The 11,456-nt window shown below is 40.1% G+C and overlaps 1 long non-coding RNA gene across 5 annotated transcripts; it reads right to left on the bottom strand.

Annotated features, from left to right (window-relative positions):
* Positions 1–1,128: 1,128 nt before the first annotated feature.
* LOC127778113 (uncharacterized) lies at positions 1,129–8,187 on the bottom strand. 5 transcript variants are annotated; one of them, XR_008018410.1, is made up of 7 exons: positions 7,281–8,187; positions 6,717–7,210; positions 6,034–6,188; positions 4,915–4,960; positions 2,546–2,809; positions 1,672–1,777; positions 1,134–1,550 (listed from the first exon to the last, which is right to left on the bottom strand). It is a non-coding gene; the product is annotated as an uncharacterized LOC127778113 (long non-coding RNA). The 5 variants fall into 5 exon arrangements; XR_008018408.1 differs by having other exon boundaries at positions 1,130–1,550; positions 2,546–4,960; XR_008018409.1 differs by having other exon boundaries at positions 1,131–1,550; positions 4,915–6,188.
* Between the last annotated feature and the right edge of the window lie 3,269 nt (positions 8,188–11,456).

The raw sequence follows: 11,456 nt of genomic DNA, 5'->3' as shown, positions 1-11,456 counted from the left end.
CCCCTACCTTATATAATAGTGAGAGAGATTTAGTTTCTCAACGAAGATAATCGAAATAATACTAAGTTTAACATATTTTGTTCTATATGTCAGAACTTTCATCGATTTTTCATTTAAGAGTTATTTTTAAAAGTTTAGCTAATATATGTGGTATCTTATTTTCACGATAAGTGCTTATACTAGTTAGAACAAACATAGTACCTCTGTCTCAAAGTTTGCTACCTAGGTTAGATTTATAATGTTAGAATGTATCTAGTTATCAATATTTTGGAATGGATGTATTATTTTTTAAAAACCATGAGGGCCTGCATCATCATATATATACTAATCATAATTTATAGTTTCTCTAAGTAGAATTAATACGCAATGGAATTAACATAGCTTCTTATAGAAAATAATATAATTATTAATAATAAGGTAAATGAGAAATATTTCACAATTCTACACAACTTAAAGCATATCCTAATCGAACCGAATTTTCAACTGAACTTAAGTAATAGTTTATGTAGTATATACAAGTGCACAGTTACACAAGTACACAACGAAATCCAGAAAACAATAATACACACAGATTCCGTTTCTCGTGCACAGAAATCATCACCGCAGCAACAAGGATTTAACTTAGCCGGTTCGCTTTGTCCCATGCTGCCTTGGCGCGATCATCACGTGTAACGCTGCCACAACTAGGATTATAAAATCCAGCAGCCTCAGGGGATCTCAACGTCTCGGGCGGCTCAGAGCTGACGCACGTGAGCTCAGGGAAAGAAAAGGGCATGCGTGAATTTCGCACGTCGACAAAAGATTAAAAGAAAAACCCCACGAGTATACTCTACCTAATCTTCTCTTCTCCTTTATTTTTTTCCTGGGCAAAAAGGCAGTACCCTTTTTATTTATACAACCTTCGTTTTTAATGTATCATATTGTTGATTTTTTATAAACGTTTAGCCATTTATCTTATTTAATTTTTATGTAAATATAAGAAAAATTAAATCATACTTAAAGGATATTTGATGATAAATTAAGTTGAAAAAAAATTATATAATTTTTAATAAGACGAATGATCAAACATATAAAGGTTAATGGCGTTATATAAAAAAAACGGAGTATAATTTTCATAATAATATAATTCGACGAAACGTGAACAAAACGGACTACAATTTTCAGAATAATATAATTCGACGAAACGTGAACGGGACAGGAGAGGTGACACACGGGACTCGGCAACGCGTACGCCTGTATTCAATTAGGAGTAAATCCGTAGTTAAAGTACAATAAATTTTGGTCAATGGCTTAGGAGACGATAGAAACGGGAAAAGCACACGGGGTACTGTATAATAATGGCAGTTCGTTAGTTCAGCAGTCCGGTCAATTTTCTGCGGATCAAGAACCGCCACCAAGACGAGAGACTGATTCCTCCTGTGAAAATTTCACCAGAAAGAATTCTCCACTGTTAATTACAGTCAAGTTCATCTGATAAACAGCATGAATCACATCAAACAACATAGGAGGAACAAAGAATCCTCTTCCTGGTCAATGTCAATGCCTCTGACCTGAATTCATTTCAGAGAAAAAAAAAGTTCAGCAACGCAGAATGGAGAATAATTCTGCATTTCTTCCATTCTCCAATCTGAAAAACATAACAGAGAGAAGCTGCTCGAACGTTGTTTCTACCTTTCTACCTGTTACTTTCTTTCTGCGCTGCCCCACGGTGATATGGTTGCCCTGCAGGATATCATCACCATCATGATCCCAGTAGACCAAACTGAAGAATCCAGAGCTGTCATCAAAGGGACAAAACAAAAGATGAGGCCCTTTTTTTCTCTCTCACACACAGGGAATATATTATATTCTTCAGAACATATGCCACAACTTTATTCATTTTTGACAGAACTCATTGTTGCTGCAACGAAAAGGACTGAACCGCAGCAGCCGAAGCGGCCCAACACACAAAAAAAGGATTTGCGCAAAACGGGATGGTGTACAGCACATAGGATAGGATAGAGAAACAAATCCCATGACGCAAAGGAGAGCTGCACAAAAGAAGAAAACAAGAACAACAAACGGCATGGTGTGTCACGCAAGATATGGAAGAACAAACAAACCAGAATGATAAGGCTTTTGTTGAGAGCAGTCGTTATCCAGGCAAGTTTGGGTTTGGGTAGTGCAGAAATCCAATACGTATAATTGAAAGGGGCCAGATATCTAATGCAGACATTATACACTACTATACAAAGGGTTCCATCATGTGAAAATGGCTTCTCAACTTCTAACTGTGATCCTGTATGAAAAGTTAATCTGACACGATTTAGCAACAGGGACAGGATAATGCCTCACATTGGGAAGGAAATCGTTCGTTATGTGTAACTGAAAGAGATAAAAAGATCAGATTAATCTAATCTTATATCAGTGACCTCCTAACTTGCATTTAGGTCATGAGAGTAAATTTTAATCTAGCAAGTCTGCATATGAACAACACTGATCGAGATTAGTTTTCTGGGTGCTTATAAAGTTATAAGATAATACACACAGGATACCCATGACATACCTGAAAGCCAACTGTCCATAAGATACTGTAACCTCCAGAAAGGATAAAAGGATATACTGTGAAATTTTTAAAACAAAATGTACTCCAGGATTGGTCATCCTGCAAAAGAAAAGCAATGACAAGAACATATACACTTATTTTCTGATGAATATGGTGTTAATAGACCATAAACACGGTAGGTCATCTGTATGACTTCCCTCCTGCCCATGGTATCATAGGCTGGTGACCCTGTGAACCAACGAGCCGTCCTCACCATAACACTTTCTGCATTACAACAGTGGCCCACAAAAGGGAAAGGTGTGAACCCCACAAAAAATCATTCCATCAGTGCTACTAGATAATTAACCCAACCCCACTCCAAGTTGACGTAGGCCATAGAGGGATTATGTGGTTGTGAAAAAAATGAAGCACTGGTAAAGCACGAAAGGAGGTCCAACATGAATTTGTTGCTGGGTCCCGTAGATTACAATAGATACAAAAATCAAAGCCCCACATACAAGCCATAAAGGGATATTGTGTTTTGGGCAATACAAAGAGAACAAAATAAATGGTTCCTTTGTATACTCATAACCTCATACTTAGCTTAATCGAAGTGAAAATTTATCAGTCTGACATTCGGAATTGACAAGTGCACCTATGCTGAACAGCGAATACGTAAAATTCACAGATGGGTTTCCCCAACCGAAAAGATCCACCAAAACCAAACATGTGACAACTAGCAAACGAATGCTGTATAATTTTGCCTCAGGAGGCAGGACAGCCAACTTTAGCCAAAAATTGTACTGGATCGTACAGATAGAGGGCTGATTGATGTAACAAAACTTAAGAGTATGCATTCTCTCATAGGGGGAAGGGCTGGTTTTCTAGCGTGCAAAATAGCATCATGGTAAAATACCATGGGGGTGAACCAGGGTGACTAAATTCCAACAATTACTGTTTCAAGTAAAACAAACCAAATTATATGACATTTAACCATAGCGGCATTAATGAATCACGGACCAATGTTCTAACACTGCGAAACCTGATGGATTGATATCAGTTGGCTCCTTGCATATTGGATATATTATATATATTGTACCACTCAATACCTCAATCTGTATGTTACACCAACAATGTGTGGCAAAATTATGTTTCAGAAACATCACATCCATACTAGTAAAAAACCAAATTAAATCTTCCTTCCTTTTGCCAATAAAATAATTATTACTGCACCACGAAACAAAAATGGAAATATCAGTTTGAATTACAAAAAAATGGAAGTTGCAGGAGCACATAATTTCCTAGATCTGGTAATAAACATATATGTTTAAACTGAAGCATCTTAGAATGCATGGACTAAAATTTTATACTATTCTGATTTAACACTTTCCACCAGGTGAAGAGCTATACATATATGTACTGTATGTACACCTACAGCCTATGCTCACATGATGGAACATCTTTTTCTCGATCAAGGGGGAAGGACATCCCCTTTGACTTAGTTCAAACGAAGGGGCCCACCGAAACCTCGTACAGTAAGGTGGGCACAAATGCGGCAGCCAGGATTTAACATAATAAAAACGCTATACGCTCATCCGCATGATGGAACATCTAACAAAATAAATGATAAATAGACACCATACAAAATGCAAACATAAGTACAACTACAAATATCAAAAGCAAGGTTAGACCATGAAATAATAATTCCATGTCCTACAGCAATACAGTTGTACAAACATACAGCTGCAGCTCACTATTCACTAATATTTTTGTACTACATAGTACCTACTAAGTTAAGCTGGGAACCAGATATCAATATCAACATGAAATCATCAATGACGTCACTAAGAACTTCAGCCAATTGGTTAATATGACAAAACAAGGTAAAGTCACTTTCCAGGGGCTCCTTACATCACCACTCAAACAGGTTTTACAAAGTCCACCAGTCATCTCCCTCAAAGTGAACTCTTGAGCAATATGCAATACACTACCCCTCATTAAGAAAATAAGAAAATTGATCATCAGATTCATCACAGATCAGGCTTTTACCCTTCCCAATTGTTTATTATATGTGACGTACAGAGAATGCTGATGATGTAGGATTGATTCAAACTAATGCTTGATTGTCATGCATTATTATGCAACAAAACACTAAGTAATTGAACTTTTGGATTTCTTTTTCTTTTGCCCTTTTCAAAAGTTCACTTTTGTTCATGTGGAATGCAGAGAATACTGGGTCTATTACTATTAAAGTCAGAAACTAATGAGGATGACATACTTTTTGGTCACATATTAGGTTGTTCTATGCATAAACTGGAACATGTAAAAAATTGCTATCCATAATAATAGAACAGAACAGGTAACTACAACCAGCAGCAGGAAAGAATCACCTTTAAGATGGCGGTGATCACTGATCATAGTCTTATGCCCATGTTGCTGGAAACAGAGTTATACATTGTTAAGCATAAATTCACTCGTTCCATTGCCACTACAACATTACTAAATACAGAAGAGTTGAACTAAATCCGTAATTATGGCAAAGAGTAATTTCTAAACTGTCCTGTGGGTGCACGAGAGGGAACTGTTTGGCAGGTGGGATCATGTGTTAGGAAATAAGGCTATGAAATAAGCAATTACTTCATTAATTGTTTCCATCAAACTACAGATTGTTCCCCATGTTTAAGATTTGATTATTGCCGTGCTGAGCCCTCTCTTTATTTAAAGAGACTTGTACAGAGGAACAAATCAAGCGTAATCTACCTCCCTCCCTCTTCTGCCCTTCCCTATTCATATTTTTCTGCTGCATATGTCCAGACTCCAGACCATTAAGGTCCATTACTCTTTTCATGGTTACCATAATGAGTTGCTGCAGCATAAAAGAGGCAAGCAGCAACAGCCACACTAGCTAGGTACACCTATGATTTCTTAACTATCAAGTTATTTTAGGATAGGATCTTAGCTGCCTCAATGTTATCTTTATTTGTTAAAAGCAATTAGGTTGAGCTTACAGAAACTAGATTTTGTAGGAAAAGGAGTCGCATGCTACCGTTGGTAGGAGTAAGAAAAGTTCCTTAGTCTATCTTCCATGCCACTTGTGGCATGGGCAACAGTTATCATTGTGGTTGTACCGCTTGGGAGTTAGGCCCCTAGAGTCATCAGTCATCTAATCATGCCCATGATAGTATACATATTAAGTCATACTAAACAACATCAATGATTTTCTCCATCCATGCAGAAATGGTAGGTTAAACAGACAGAGAAACCTAACTTCCAAGCATAACCTGAATAGTTATCCTGGAAATATTTTTTTATTTTAATTTTAATGGGAGATAGCTCTATATTTCATCTGAAGCCCAGTGACTGGGTAAATCTTAATCTGTAGTTGGCAGTAGATTAAGTTCTTAATCACTCAATGCATCAATTGTAACTTATAAGAGAATTGAAAACAATCAGCCTCACAACAAGAATATCTATCAAATCTCCCAGTCAGCACCAGCTCAAGATCAAACCTGGCTGGTCCTAATGGTGGTGGAGCCTTGACACCCAGACATTACCCCTGCAGGAAGCATCTGATAGCCAGTGGTCTGCCACCTCCAAGCAGTACATGCAAATAATTCCAACTGCTATCATTGAGTCAAGGAACATTGCTCCAATAGAACTGTTCCTAAAGAAAAAAGAGAAGAAAGATCAGTGAATCTTTAGAAAATGCAGGAACTATATCATATATGAGATTATTTGTTCTGAAAAGTGAGGATAAGCAACTTGCATGTCCATCAAGGACTACAGAACTCACATCAATTTAGATTTGATCAATAAATGTGAAATTCTCTTGTTCTTGTTTGCTAGTTCGTTTACTATAGATTTTATTCAAGGTTGTTCTGTTTGAAATGCAAGAAACAAAAAAAGAGCAGCAATAGATAATTCAGTATCACACCTAGTGGAATTCTACAAGAGCAAAAAGAACAAAACAGTAATCACATACTCCTACTTCTGGTAGCTTAGGGAAAGACAGTAGAGTACATGCGGAATAAATGTATAGTCCTATTGCAATGGGTAAATAAGCATCATGACTTTCAGTTAATATCCTTAAGCCTAAAAGCAATATAATGCGTGTTAAAATTCTATAGTTTAATAAACATTTAAAAATTGTTTGTACTGCTAGTGCTACTAGTTTCATAACAACAGAACCTACAATCTTCTTCCGGTTGTCTGTGTACATGTACTAATCATACATGGTCTCGAGAAATTTGTCATCTGAGGATTGTGCGTGCCTGCCCAGAGTACAGCATTGGTGAACGTGGCAACAACTTCAAGACTCCTTAAATGCCCTTATGCACCTCCCACCTCTGAAGGCTTTGCTATAAGAGTGTTCCAACACCCTTGTCACTCACAATGTTTCCTCCATTAGCAGTATATTGTAAGGTTGGTAGATAACCCAGCGGGTGATCACGTGATCCAAGAACTTGATTGATTCATGTGCTCAATCCCAACCATTGATATCTCACTTTCTCAGGCCTCAAACCAAAAGTGCTCTTGCAGAACTCCATCATCCTTTACCTCAACTGTGTCCTCCCTTGGACCCCTGATCCCAATAAGAACATGGGAACCACCACATCTTAGGTAATCCATCTTACTTGTTTTACTCCTTCCCACTTCATGGGACAAACTCAGGCCAGGCGGACATCCCTGGTCACCAAAAACGCGAATATTAGGAAGGACCTAATATCAAATAATTAGAAGGGGTGAGGCTTCGAACCTAGGTCGTCTAGCCCACCACCTTGTGGAGCTAAGCCAGAAGACCCTGGGCGTTTCTCGCATCCGTAGTCACCCACCTCCTTCCCAATCGAATCATGCCTGGCCAGAAGTATTCATGCATCTTTCCCTCCATCCACCAATCGAGTTTATTAAGGCACACATTGGCAGGCAAAATGGCTAAGTATACCATAATGCCCACAATTCGACACATGACACACCTGTTCCAGGGTAAATCCGAACTTCCGAAGTATTAACCTCAATCAATATGGGTCAGGAACTCAGGGGGGCACATTCTGTTCTTCCTGAGCACCTTCCTTTTCAGCCTCTTCTCTTAGCTAGACCATCAAGCTCCTATCATGGTGGCACAAACACAGCCCAGACATGGGCATTGCGGTCAGAGACGGTCTTCTGGACAACAGGAAAGTAGAGAGTATCCGGCGAGAGCGCGTCGGCCACCGCCGGTGAGGTCGGCAGAGATGAACCAGAGGGTAGAGCGGCGAAGTGGGAGCGGACGGAACGGGTGGCGGTGGGAGCGAAAGGTTTGGGGCCTGCGGGCTCGAGGAGCAGGAGGAGGAGCGCATGGACGACGCGGTCCTGGAACGGGGGCGCCCGAGGCGGCCCGAGGGCGGCGCGCTGGTGCGAGAGGATGGAGGAGCCCGGAGGTCCGGAAGGCGTAGCCGGAGAGGTTGGTAAGGGCGTCGGGAGCGGGTGCGCCAAGGGGTCAGGGAGGGGCCCTCGTCGGCCGCCACCGGCGGCGCCTAACGGGGTGGAGGAGGCGGCGGAGCGGGCGCCGCGCGCGGTGGCCGGCGGCGGCATTCGATCGAACAGGTGGTGGGCGCCTGGTCGGTGGAGCGCTTTCGTGGCCTCGTGGACTCTGCCTCTCGTGATCTCGTCTCAGAAAAACAGGATGTAGGGCCTCAGGTGCGCAACAAACGCCCAATTTGACTTTTCAAGAAAAAAGGAACTTTTATCAATGTCCAAAAAATTGAACATTTGCTACACCCTTAACTTTCTATACAGTCATATCTCATCCTTTCAATGATTCAAAGAGATATTGGATGACATCAACAGTTCATTTTAAGGCTGAAAATGCTTTTAAATTTAAAAAATGTACATAAATGCAAATTTTATTTAAAATCCATCACTTGTTATATACGATTATGTACTGACCTAGATTGTTTTTTCTTGAGTTGTGTATATAATAGTTTGCCTGCAGAAAATAGTTCTATGATCCTTACAAAATCATTTTGTTTCTTGGAATAATCCTTTGTTTTGTAACAAGTCCGATTTATATAGGTTTAATATGCACAAATGTGTAACCCACATTTTCTATACTCTTTAAAGTAAATTATCAATTTTAAAATTTTAAATGTAATATAATACCATCCATCGGTTGGTATTTTAAATTTTAAATTAGTAGCTGAATTGAAAAGATCTTTTGAAAAGGAAATACGCTTACAAATTGGACGGATTAGAACTTACATAAATTTTGTCCAAAATGAAATAAAGCTTAATTTTATTATATTTTTTTGTCATGTTTTAGCACTACTTTCGACAAGCAAGTTATATGTATCTTGCTTGTAAAAATATTTCTTTTAAAAATGTTTCATGGATAAGGGGATAATCTTTTTTAGAATTTTCAAGATCATTTAGTGATTTTTAATTAATATATATTTTCAACATTACGCCACATTGTCACATTAGTGCTATGTCATCAACCTAATTTAAGGTTGAGTTTCAATCAGCTTCTCCATTAGGCTAGTACCTCTTTTTACATAAGTTTTTTGAATTGTTAAACATTATATGCTTTTTAAAAATATGTATATAGAAAATTCATTTTAAAAATAAATAAATATATTTTTTAAGTTTGTAACTTAATTAACCATAAATCTTCTCGTGTTATGATCATTGAAAAGCTCGGCCACCCCGCCAAATCAAACACATCATAAGGGAAAAGTCCGAATTACACCCCTGAACTATTGGTGAAAACGAATTACCTCCTAACCCGAAAATTAGATATCTTTCATCCTCAACTACGAATACCGAACGAATTATCCCCTTAACTCAAACCAGAGTGGTTTTGGTCCTATAAGACAATCCAGTTAACACTTTTTTTAAATCAGTGGTCCCACCTGTCAGTCTTTCACTATCTGTATCTCTTTCCCCTCCCCCCTCTCTCTCTCTCCCTAATCATCTCTCTCTTTTCCCTCCCCTCACCTCCATCTCTCTCTTATCACTGAGAAGGGGAGCGCCGGAGGGGGAGCCTACAACGGTGGCCGAAGGGGGCGAGGGCGGAGGCAGTCGGGGCGACGGAGGGGGAGCCAAGGATGGCGGAGGGCAGATGCGGGGGCGGAGGTAGCTCACAGCATCGAAGGGGGAGTCGACGTCGGCGACTGACGGGGGCGGGGTGGCGAAGGGGGAGCCGAGGGCAGCGGCCGATGGGGGGCGGGGGGTGGAGGCAACTCGTCCTCGGCCTCCGCTGCGAGACGCATGCAGCCGCTGGCGCGCCTCCTCCATGGCATTTTGACGAGAGTGAGAGACAGAGGAGAGATCTGACAAGTCAGCCCATCGATTTTTTAATAAAATAATTATTGACTGAACTGCCACATAGGATCAAAACAGCTTGCAAAGCTGTTCGAGGGGGTTTTTCATTCGGTATTGATAGTTGAGAGTGAAAGATGTCTGGTTTTCGGGTTTAAGGGGGTAATTCGTACTCACCTAAAATTCAGGGGTGTAATTCAGACTTTTCGCTCCAATCAAAGGATGAAAAGTGAACTTCATAGATATATGGTTCAGGGATATAAGATATTTCCAAAGTTAGTGAATGAATTTTAGACTTTCCTCAAAATTTAGAGATTGAGGGAGGACCAATCCGGCCACTCCATGAGCAGATGAGCTTAGACGTCGTATTTATATATTTTTTCTCATTCCTTTTTCTTTTGAGAATTAGGCAGTACAATGCAGACACTCACAACACAGCGCTCTCACTCTATGAACGCACGCACGTAAACCTACCCCTATGAGCATCTTCGAAGACTGGGCCAGCAAATCCATCCTGAAGATAGACGAAGTCACAACGCACACACACTCACCCCTATAAAACGCACGCAAACCCTACTCCTGTTATTGACGGGTACATCGCCTACCACTGAAAGCACATAGCCATCAAATTCTGAAAAATTCACTTCCATGGAGAGTCGAACACATGACCTATAGTGCTATTGAGACTCTTGTAACCACTAGGCTATAAGCCCTTTTGCTTCCCATTCCTTATTTGGACGGCTGGCATTTTCTCCTTTTTTTTTTTTTGTCTCTTCAGCCAATCAAACTTGCTATTAAAGAATTAACTAATCCACCCACAAATCATCATTCACATGGGGCGTACGTACGTTAACTCTAACCTCGCAAAAGATGGAGCTAGCGGCGCGACGTTGTTTGCTGCATGGAGTAGACGCTACGACACCAGCTAACTAGCCATGCTCCCCCCTTATCTAGCACTAGATAGATTACTACTACTATTCCTATCAGTCACCTGGCCGGCCGCTTCATGGGAACTCACCATGATAATCGATTTGCTTAATTTTTCCTTGAAAATGTTAGTAATTGATTTGATTATATTGTGGCTAGCCAGTTTAGTAGTGGTTTAGTTCAATTGGCCTCCCTTAATCCGCACGCTTAAGATCGGAAGGGCGCCGGAAAGCATCACATCACCAAGCTAGCTTGATCTGCTCCTGCCTCCAAGAAACTGCAAGAGAGCTACTACTGCTTGACATGCAGCCTAAGCATAGCTTAATCTTAGCTTAATGATGTCACCCTCACCCATGGTGGCATGCAGGACCAGCTAGTCATTGTTGTTTCTGGAACAAGTGGATCATTACCTGTATTAACCACTATATTTTTTCTCCTTTAAAGAAACGACTAAAGCATCCTCTCTCTTTTTTTTCTTTTTCTTGCGTTGTGTGCATTTGTGTGTGCTAAGCTCACATGGACAAGAGAGATTGAATCGATAAATGCAGTGACAGACCGGAAGATTTAGTACCGGTTCAGACATGATCAGACGGCCTCAAGAACGAGCAGGAATTAACACTTGAGAGTCATCTGTATGATCGTATTCAGATGATGTTCTGAGTTAGTATCAGATCAGATGGTTTAACAACAAAAACAATAACAGAGAAGA

This window comes from Oryza glaberrima, chromosome 6, assembly GCF_000147395.1.
Source record: "Oryza glaberrima chromosome 6, OglaRS2, whole genome shotgun sequence".
In the NCBI taxonomy this organism is placed as follows: Eukaryota; Viridiplantae; Streptophyta; class Magnoliopsida; order Poales; family Poaceae; genus Oryza; species Oryza glaberrima.
This window is presented reverse-complemented; position numbering and strand designations above follow the sequence as displayed.